We start from the raw sequence: 8,979 nt of genomic DNA, 5'->3' as shown, positions 1-8,979 counted from the left end.
CAAATTGCAGTAACACTTCTCTTTCGATTGAAGTAAAACCACAATAAGCCTTGCAATTCAATTAATAACTCATTCAATGAATTCGGGCAATTAACAGAGAGTAAAACCCAAAACAATAGTCAAAACACAACATCCGTCAATAATCCTAAGCAAAATTACTCCATAATGGAAAAAATATTCATCGCAAGTGTATTAGAAGAACAAGAAGACATTACAATTCCCAAATTCAAACAAACTTCCGTATTGAATGAATTGGATCAAGTCTTTTGTGTTTCCGTTGTTTTCTTCCTTTTTCTCTCCCCTAAAGTTGCTCTATAAATCCAGGATACCCTCTTTTTAGACGAGCTGGGCTTCATATAGGTCAAGAGGAGTCGCCTCTGAAATTACAAAACTAGGCTTGGGAATTTTTTTGGACCGGACGTGCGCGGCCGCGCACATGGGCAGGTGATCGCGCACATTGGACAGTGTTCTGCTATACTTGCACGCCCAGTGCGCGGTCGCGCACCTGGGTGGCTTCCTTCTCCATTCTTTGTTTCTCTTCGTTAAGTGTATTATTGTCCGTTGATCCTCGATTACGATCCTCACTTAATCCATGGGCTTTTACTCAGACTTCAAAGCTCTAGAATAGCTCGAATTAACTCCAAAACCTCATCGTAACTCGGAATCGCTCCTACAAAGCATAAAACGCACACTCAGTGCAAAAAATACCATTTAAAGCTCAAACACAAGTAAAGTGAAACAAATTAGAGTACAATTAATGGCCAAAATACGCAATTATAGCCTACCATCAAGATCTCATATATCTGATTTATATAGTGCAACTCCTCTCTAGTGCAACTCTTCCATAGATTCTCATCTTGTAAATCTCTCATGCAAAAATTTTATATTTAGAATAAAAACTCAGAAAATGCTACTTGGCCACAACTTCGACAGTCTCAGGTACTTTTATATTTTATTTAGTTAAGCCCTTGCCTTAGCCCCAAATATTTAAAAATATTAATTATTGAGTACTACTATAAATTTATATAATATATAATTTTTATTTGTATAATTATTAATAAAAGATTTTTAGTTATAACATTTCCTTCAATTTGGCAAAGGTAGGATGAGTGAGTTAATACAGTAGATTTTTTTCTCATTAAATCAAATAATATATTTATCTTCTCATCAATTTATTTATTTTTCTTTATGTATAATATTTTTAATGTTATTCACATACTAATCTATTCGTAAAACATGTTTTGTTGCTAGTTTTATACTGTATCTCCCAATGGTTCTGATGTTGAGATTGTAGAGCTCAGACAGTTTAACAGTCGAGGCAGTAAACCTTGGTTATGGCAACATAATCGGTGCTCCTTAAGACTCGTATTAGCCAGGTGGGCGTTAAGAGAGTCATAAGAAGGACCATGGTTTAAAGTTTGGTTGACATGGTCGTGGCTTGACATGGCTGGTGTCTCAGTAAAAGGTTATCCTGTAGTTCCATTGAAGCGATCCGGTCTTAATTTGGTGTGTGTATATATATATATATATATATATATATATATAGAGAGAGAGAGAGAGAGAGCTATATTTCATATAATTCACATAATACAATAAAAATTACTTAATAAGTATATTATGAAGTATAAATTAAAATTAATTTATTTGGATATATATACTATAATATAATTGTTTTTTCAATATGATAAATATACACGGCGTATTATTAAATTTTATAATATAAAATATACCATATATTTATTGTATAAATATTATATATTTAGGGCACATTATAGTTATGTAAAAGATTACTATATAATATTACTATTATATATAAAGTATAGAAATGATTCATGAATTAATGCTTCACTTTCGTTAAAGCCTTTCATTTCTTTAGGGGTTAATTTTATGGAAGGGAGAGAAAATAATGAAAAGGAAGAGAAAATCATGGCTTAAAGTATTTTTAAATTTATTATGAAAAAATTATACTAAAAATATAACATAAATCTTTAAACTTATTCTAGAAAGATACCATGAATCTGCAACTGTTATATTCAAATGTAACTGAATATAAAATTTAATTTAAAAACATATGTGGTTATACATTGTATATGTGCATGTTTATCCACGTTATTTAAAAAATATTCCTAGTATATTTATAGAATAGATAAAAAAAATGTGTAAGTTTATATACACACGTTAAATACTTATGAAATAATTCTAGTACATTGTAAATTTAGTTAGAAAAATGTTTAATTATATAACATGTATAATAATTGTATAATGTATATGCTTATATGTTTATCTTCGTATTTTATTTAGAAAATATTTCTGGTCTATTTAGAAATTAGAAAGGGTTGCTTTTTTATTTTTTAATTAATTTTATGAAAGAGAAAGAAAATAGGAGAAGCTGAAATATTTTTACCAGATCATTAAATAAGATAGAAAAAACGCTGGTAATTTTTTTCTAGGATTTTGAATAGGAAAGAGAAATATGATTTATGGATGAGAGAGAAAGATAAATAAGATACTTAATAAGAATATAAACGTACCCCTAATTATGGAAAATAGTTAAGGAATTAACATTTACAATATGTTATGTTTGTTATAAAATGTGCTATTATTATAATAAACCAAAAATATTGATATTAATTTGAATACTATTTTATTAGAGACCAACGATGTAAAAAAACTCTTTAATATGGGTCAATTATTTGGACAGAGGCTGTTTGGGGGGGAGGCCCAAGAGTTAGACAATCCAACAAGAGAATTGTGTAGAATTCGGATTAAGGAAGCACGTGACAAAGGGAATAAAAGCTCTCTATTTTTCATCTCTCTCTAAGATTCTCATCTCCTTATGTGGTATTTCTCTGTCTTCTCGTACCTCTCTGTTTCTCCTCTATGGTTGTATTTAAGGATGGCATGTGGGTCAGGTCGGGCTCTAAACGGGCCAAGTGGGCCGGTCCAAACGGTTCCGGTCCAGTCCCTAACTAAACGGGCCAAACAGTCCCTAACTAAACGGTCTTTTTCTAGGAACCGGCTCGGGACCGGACCCACGAACTCATGTTCCCGGGCTAAACGGGTCGGGCCTGTGGGCTAAATGGGTTAAGTGGGCCCAACGGCTACAATATTAATTTTTTTTTTTTAAATAAAATTGAAATTAGAGACAAAAAGATGTAAAAAAATATATATAAGGCAATGCCTTGTAAATTTTATTATAGAATTATGACCTAAACCTTTTAATTCAAAATTTAAAGACAAAAATATTATAAAGAGATATTCAAAGTAATACCTTGTAATTTTATTATAGCATTAAAAAATATGGCAATAGCTTTCTTAGTCTTCCTCCCCCGCTATGGAATGAGCACAACAAGGTGGTAATACCACCAATGAGAAGAAAAGGAAACTAATCAAGATGTGCCAAAATACAAGTTACATAATACATACTAATTTTTGTTCATACAAGTTACATGGTATCTCTTACAAACTTCATAAATCCTTCACGGTTCGGAAGAATTTCCCTTGGTGGTGGCTGAAAAGTAGCATGGTCATCGCCGCTTCCATTGTCGGGCGAAGCAGCATCCTCCGCAAGTTCAACTAACAGTTCTTCGTAAGCTTCGTCTTCCTCTAGTTGTGATTCAGCAAGTCCAAAATTTCTTTTTTCCGAACGGATCCAATCTCTGAAAAGTACTGATTTTTCCAAGCTCTCCCTCATAGACATTCTATAATCACCGAATTGAAGTCTTGCTTGACTGAAAGTGCTCTCTGATGCCACTGTTGAAGCTTGAATAGTTAAAATATCTCGGGTCATCCTTGAAAGAACCGGAAAGTATTTTTCTTTGTCCTTCCACCATTGTAAAAGTTTAAAGGAGCCGTCGAGATTCATTTCCTTAATTTGTTGCGACAAATAAATTTCAAGCTTATTTAGTTGTGAAAAAATATTACTATTAGAACCTTGAGAACCCCTAAACCCCGCCCAAGCACTAAGTGCTCTTACTCCCACAGTTCTTTTAGATGATTGAGAATCAGAAGAACAAGGAGTTGGAACATTTGGTCTAGCATAATTTAATGCAACTTGATAAGCATTATAAATAGTTTGAGCATTTATTCTAATTGAGGTTATTGCTTCCGGAAGTCCAGTCAACTCAGCATCTTCAAGTGCTAAACCATTATAAACAGTTTCATTCCAAAATTGAGGACCTCCTAATTTCATACAAGGATTTAACAAAGGAGCAACACCATAAATAAGGGGGAATAGGGAAAAAATATTTTTTAAACTTTTTTCTCATAGAATCAATAGCAAGTTTATAAATTTCCCCACCCTCTGAAAAATGAGTAAACAAATTTGCAAGTTCAGCAATATAAACTAAACAGTTAGAAATAGTAGGATAATATTGCCCAAAAAATCCATTTGTAGCAATATGAATTTTTTCTGAAAAATCAACAAGCATTTTAACATTAACCCAATCCCCATTCATAAGGTGCTCTTCATCATCACTTACATGTACATTAAACGTTGATTTTATGGGGTTTCTATATTCATATGCAACAACTAAACTTTCATACATGTAATTCCATCTAGTTGGACAAGGTTTAGGAACCTTTCTTTCTCTTAGGCCAAATTCATCGCATCTTTTAAAATATTCTCTAAGTCTACTTCTATGGTTTGAATAAAAAAGCCAGTTAAGAGCCATTTTAACCTTTTCAATTTCAATATTTAAAATTCTCATAACATCACCCACAATTAAATGGTAAATATGACAAATACATCTAACATGAAAAATGTCACTAAATGCAGGATTTAGCATAGTGGTAAGCAAGTCTATAGCATTTGTGTTATTAGTAGCATTATCCATTGAAACCGATATTATTTTATCACTAATGCAAAAATATCTGCAAATATATGTAATTGTGCTAGCAATAAACTGTCCTGTGTGACATGAATTAATTATTCTATAAGTAATTATGCGCTTTTGTATTATCAATTCCTCATCAATCCAATGACTGGTAACAATAAGGTAATCACAGTTATTGTCACTTCTACCAATATCAGTTGTAATAGCAACACGACAATTTATATGAGTACATAAATAGCGCAAATATTGTTCATATTCATGCTTATATTTATAAATATCGCTCTTTACGTTTGTGCGAGGAAAACCTTTATAAGTAGGATTCAAAACTTTTCTAATATAATGCACAAATAAAGGGTCAGAAGGAAAACTATAGGGTAAGCACATAACAGTTACCATTTTTGTCAATTATTGCCGATCTTTTTTTGGATCATAATATAAAATACCACCGGTAACAATGTTAATTTCTAGTTAAAATTGATTTGAACCGGTACTAGGGTCACCCTGACTAGGATTAGGTATACTTCTCCCCTCGGCCAAAGCTTTCAGACGTTCATATTTTATTCTATCTCTAGGTTGTTTTATTCCCTCATCATCATTTTCATCAATAGTATTATAATTATTAGAATAAAGAGCATTCCTTAATTCATAGTCTAATTGTTCACCGGGTACAATATTATGGTAAAATTGACTATCGATAAATTGTAAAAAGCTATTATCGGTATCAAGAATAGCAGGTGTAGGATGGATATGGGATTTGGTTCGGGAGGCCGGGGGCAGGGGAGGAGGAACAACAGTACCGCTAGATTCGCCACTCTTGGATTTTTTCTTATTCTTATTTTTGAAAAAATAATTTTTTAAGTAAGCCATCTTAATTAATCAAGTAATAGCAAATAAATAAAATAAACAAAAACTATAATATTAAGATTTAAGAGTTGGAACGAGCTTACCGAATTGACGAACAACTTGTTGAAAATTGATTATCGTTGAGGACTTGAATACTTTAATTCACCAACTTCACAATTTTTTCACAAATTTTAACAATAGTAAGCAATAGTAGCAAGTATAGAAGAAAATTAGAGAGAGATTGTGAAAGATTGATATTGATTTTGTAAGAAAAAATGAAAGAATGAGGGGGTATTTATAGTTGAAAATAGGAAAAAAGTATAATTATAAAAAGTTTGGGGTTAAAACAAAGTTGGGGGGAGGAGGGGTTAAATGGCTATTTTCTAAATAGCCAACGACTATTTTTGACAGCCCAACGGTTGTTTTTTAAAATTTCCAAACGGCTCTTTTTTTAAAAAAAAAAATATATTTACCGTTGGGACCATTTGGCTCGCCAAGGGACCGGTCCGGTCCCGGTCCCTTGGCGGGCCAAACGGTCCCGGTCCTAATGGTTCTAAGCTAAGAACTGGCCCAGGCCCACATCTACTGGCCCTACCGGTCCTGGCCCGTTTGAACCGCTGTCCCGGGCCGGTCCCGGACCGGTCCACTTGCCACCCTTAATTGTATTTCTAATTCCTATAATGTCTTGAGTTGAGTTGTAATTTCCTTCTCATTGTTGAAGGAATAGAAGTGTTTGGGAGCTGGTTTGTTTCAGTGCGGCAAGGGCGTATTTCACGTGAATCCATACTTCTCTCCTTAAATCATGTATGAGAATGTTATATTTTTTTCAAAATTACTTAAATATATGTGCGTGCACCCCATGCTCAAAGACTTCTATGTTGCAATAATTATTGGATGTACCTTTACAAATAAAATTATCGGTTCAAATCCCATGTCGGAAGGTCTTGTTTTCGGCACGAAGCATAGATATATACGTGAAAATCACTAAAAATTTAAAAAGAATATAATTTTGAACCTATAATTTCAAAAGTGTAATATGTTCATGGTAAGAAACTGAAATTAAACACGTGATTCTAGATCCACCTTTTTACAATAGTGCATTTATCCTCTTGAAAATCTGAATCCGCCTTTGTCAATGCCAAAACTAGGCCCAAGTCCATAAAAGTAGTACCTTTTATTTAACTTTTCTTTTGTTGCTATACATTGATTTTCTTTTCCAAAACATCAAATCATGATGTATCAATCGTGTACTAGAACCTATGTCATATATATATTTAATAATGATAAATAAGTGTGGTCCATGAAATGGCTATTTGAGTTTGTGTAACACTACTTATGTGTGGTCCTATAAATCACCCCGTCCCAAAGTGAAAAAAGCAGGGTTGGGTTCAATAAATGGGAGAGGGTGGAGACGAAAATTTGTGGTCCGTCATATTGAGCATACGATAAACATTATAGTATACTGTATTTTCTATAAATATAAATAGAAAGAAAATATTTAATTAAAAAAGTAATCAAAGATAATGTTAGGAGAAGGGATGAGAGAGGAAGGATTTTGGTCCGCCATATTGGACATATCAAAATAAACTTATTTTCTCACAGAATATAAATAAAAGATAACGACGACAACAACAACAATAACCCAGTATAATTTCACTAGTGGAATCTGGGAAGAGTAGTGTGTACACAGACGTTACCCCTACCCTGAGATAGAGAGGTTGTTTCCGATAGACTCATGGCTCCCTCCCTCTAAGAACTCTCACCTTGCTTTTGGATGACTCGAAATATCGTTAGTGCAAATGCTGCAATAAGGAAATCTTGAAATAGTTCAAATCAGTCACGTAGTCCGATCAATAATTCAATTGTTTATCACTAGTAATTTTCTTTAGTTTCCTTGTCACGCCAATAATCAACAAACGTACGGATGGATTAAGACCCAATTGCCAAACTAATCCAAGGTCTTATTTTATCTTACGTTTGTGGTGCTGAAATCTTTTTATACTTAGTTCGACGAAAAACTGCTTTTTTTTTCATAATATAATAATCAGGAATTGGTTTTCATGTGAGTAATAATTGGGTGTCAATGGATATTTAAAAATCAACTAAACCGATCGAATCGTACCGTATCGCACCGAATCGATTTTAGGTTTCTTTTAATAAAATCGTAGGTTTTTCTATAAATTTACAACTGTACCGATAATTAGGGTAAGTTTTTTATTTTATGAAAATAAACTGAAAAAAATACTGAACTGTACCGAATAAATTTACATATGGAAAATATATTTATATATTAAGTTTAAAAATAATAAAGTACTACATTTTTTCTTGGGTCTTTGAATTATGAAAATGGTTATAAGCCAATAAGTAATTAAGATCAAAATCCTAATTCTCAAACCTACTATGCTACTCCTATTGAAATTAAATTACTTCCAACAAATTTACTAGCAAGAAACAAAGTATTCTAACGATTATGAATAACAAACTATAATGTATTGAATATAATTCCTTTCGTATGATTTAGATTTATCTTTTTGAATATTTAATCTTTTATAGACTTTATTTTTGAGTCCCAACTTGGTTAATATTCTTCTACTTATGTGATTTATCTTTTCTTTGTCTTTGCGTAGTTTCTTTTACGCAGTGGTAGAGTAGTTGATGGATCTATACTATGGTCATCTTTCATGTTTTCATAATTCATCATCATTTAAACAGTAAAAATATCTAGAGAGGTTTGCTAAGTTCTATAAATATATGTACGTTATTGCATTGTACTTTTACTAGTGATTTTTATATGACATTTAAAAGAATACCGAAAATTAACCGAACCGTACCGATACTGTAGGGAAACCGACATGATTGGGACGGTTTCAAAAAGTTTAATTTTGGTTATACATAATAGAATAACCGAAAAATTAGTATAGTACAAATTTTATAAAATAACCGGTCGAACCGAACCAATGACACCCCTAGCAACAATTTCTGAAATTACTCCCTCTTGATAATTGCTAACATGAGTTCTTAGAATTAAATTAGACGATGAAATCGGTCTAGTTACTCTTGATAGCCGACTAATAAGTTTGTGATTGTGTATTGGTATGTCTGCTTGTCTAGTAGTGATCAAAGCAGCAACAGCCAATTAGGTGAAAAGGATGATAGTATATAAGGATGAGACTTATCTCGTATATCTTTTTGAACAATTAGGAGTTATTAATTAAGCTCTTATAGTAATAAAATTGTGTACTATTACAATATTTTTTGTTGGTTGCATACCGTTAACATGGGCGAACTAGCTAGGTCCATT

This window comes from Nicotiana tabacum, chromosome 17 (genome assembly GCF_000715075.1).
Source record: "Nicotiana tabacum cultivar K326 chromosome 17, ASM71507v2, whole genome shotgun sequence".
NCBI classification, from domain to species: domain Eukaryota; kingdom Viridiplantae; phylum Streptophyta; class Magnoliopsida; order Solanales; family Solanaceae; genus Nicotiana; species Nicotiana tabacum.
Note: the sequence above shows the minus strand (reverse complement) of the source record.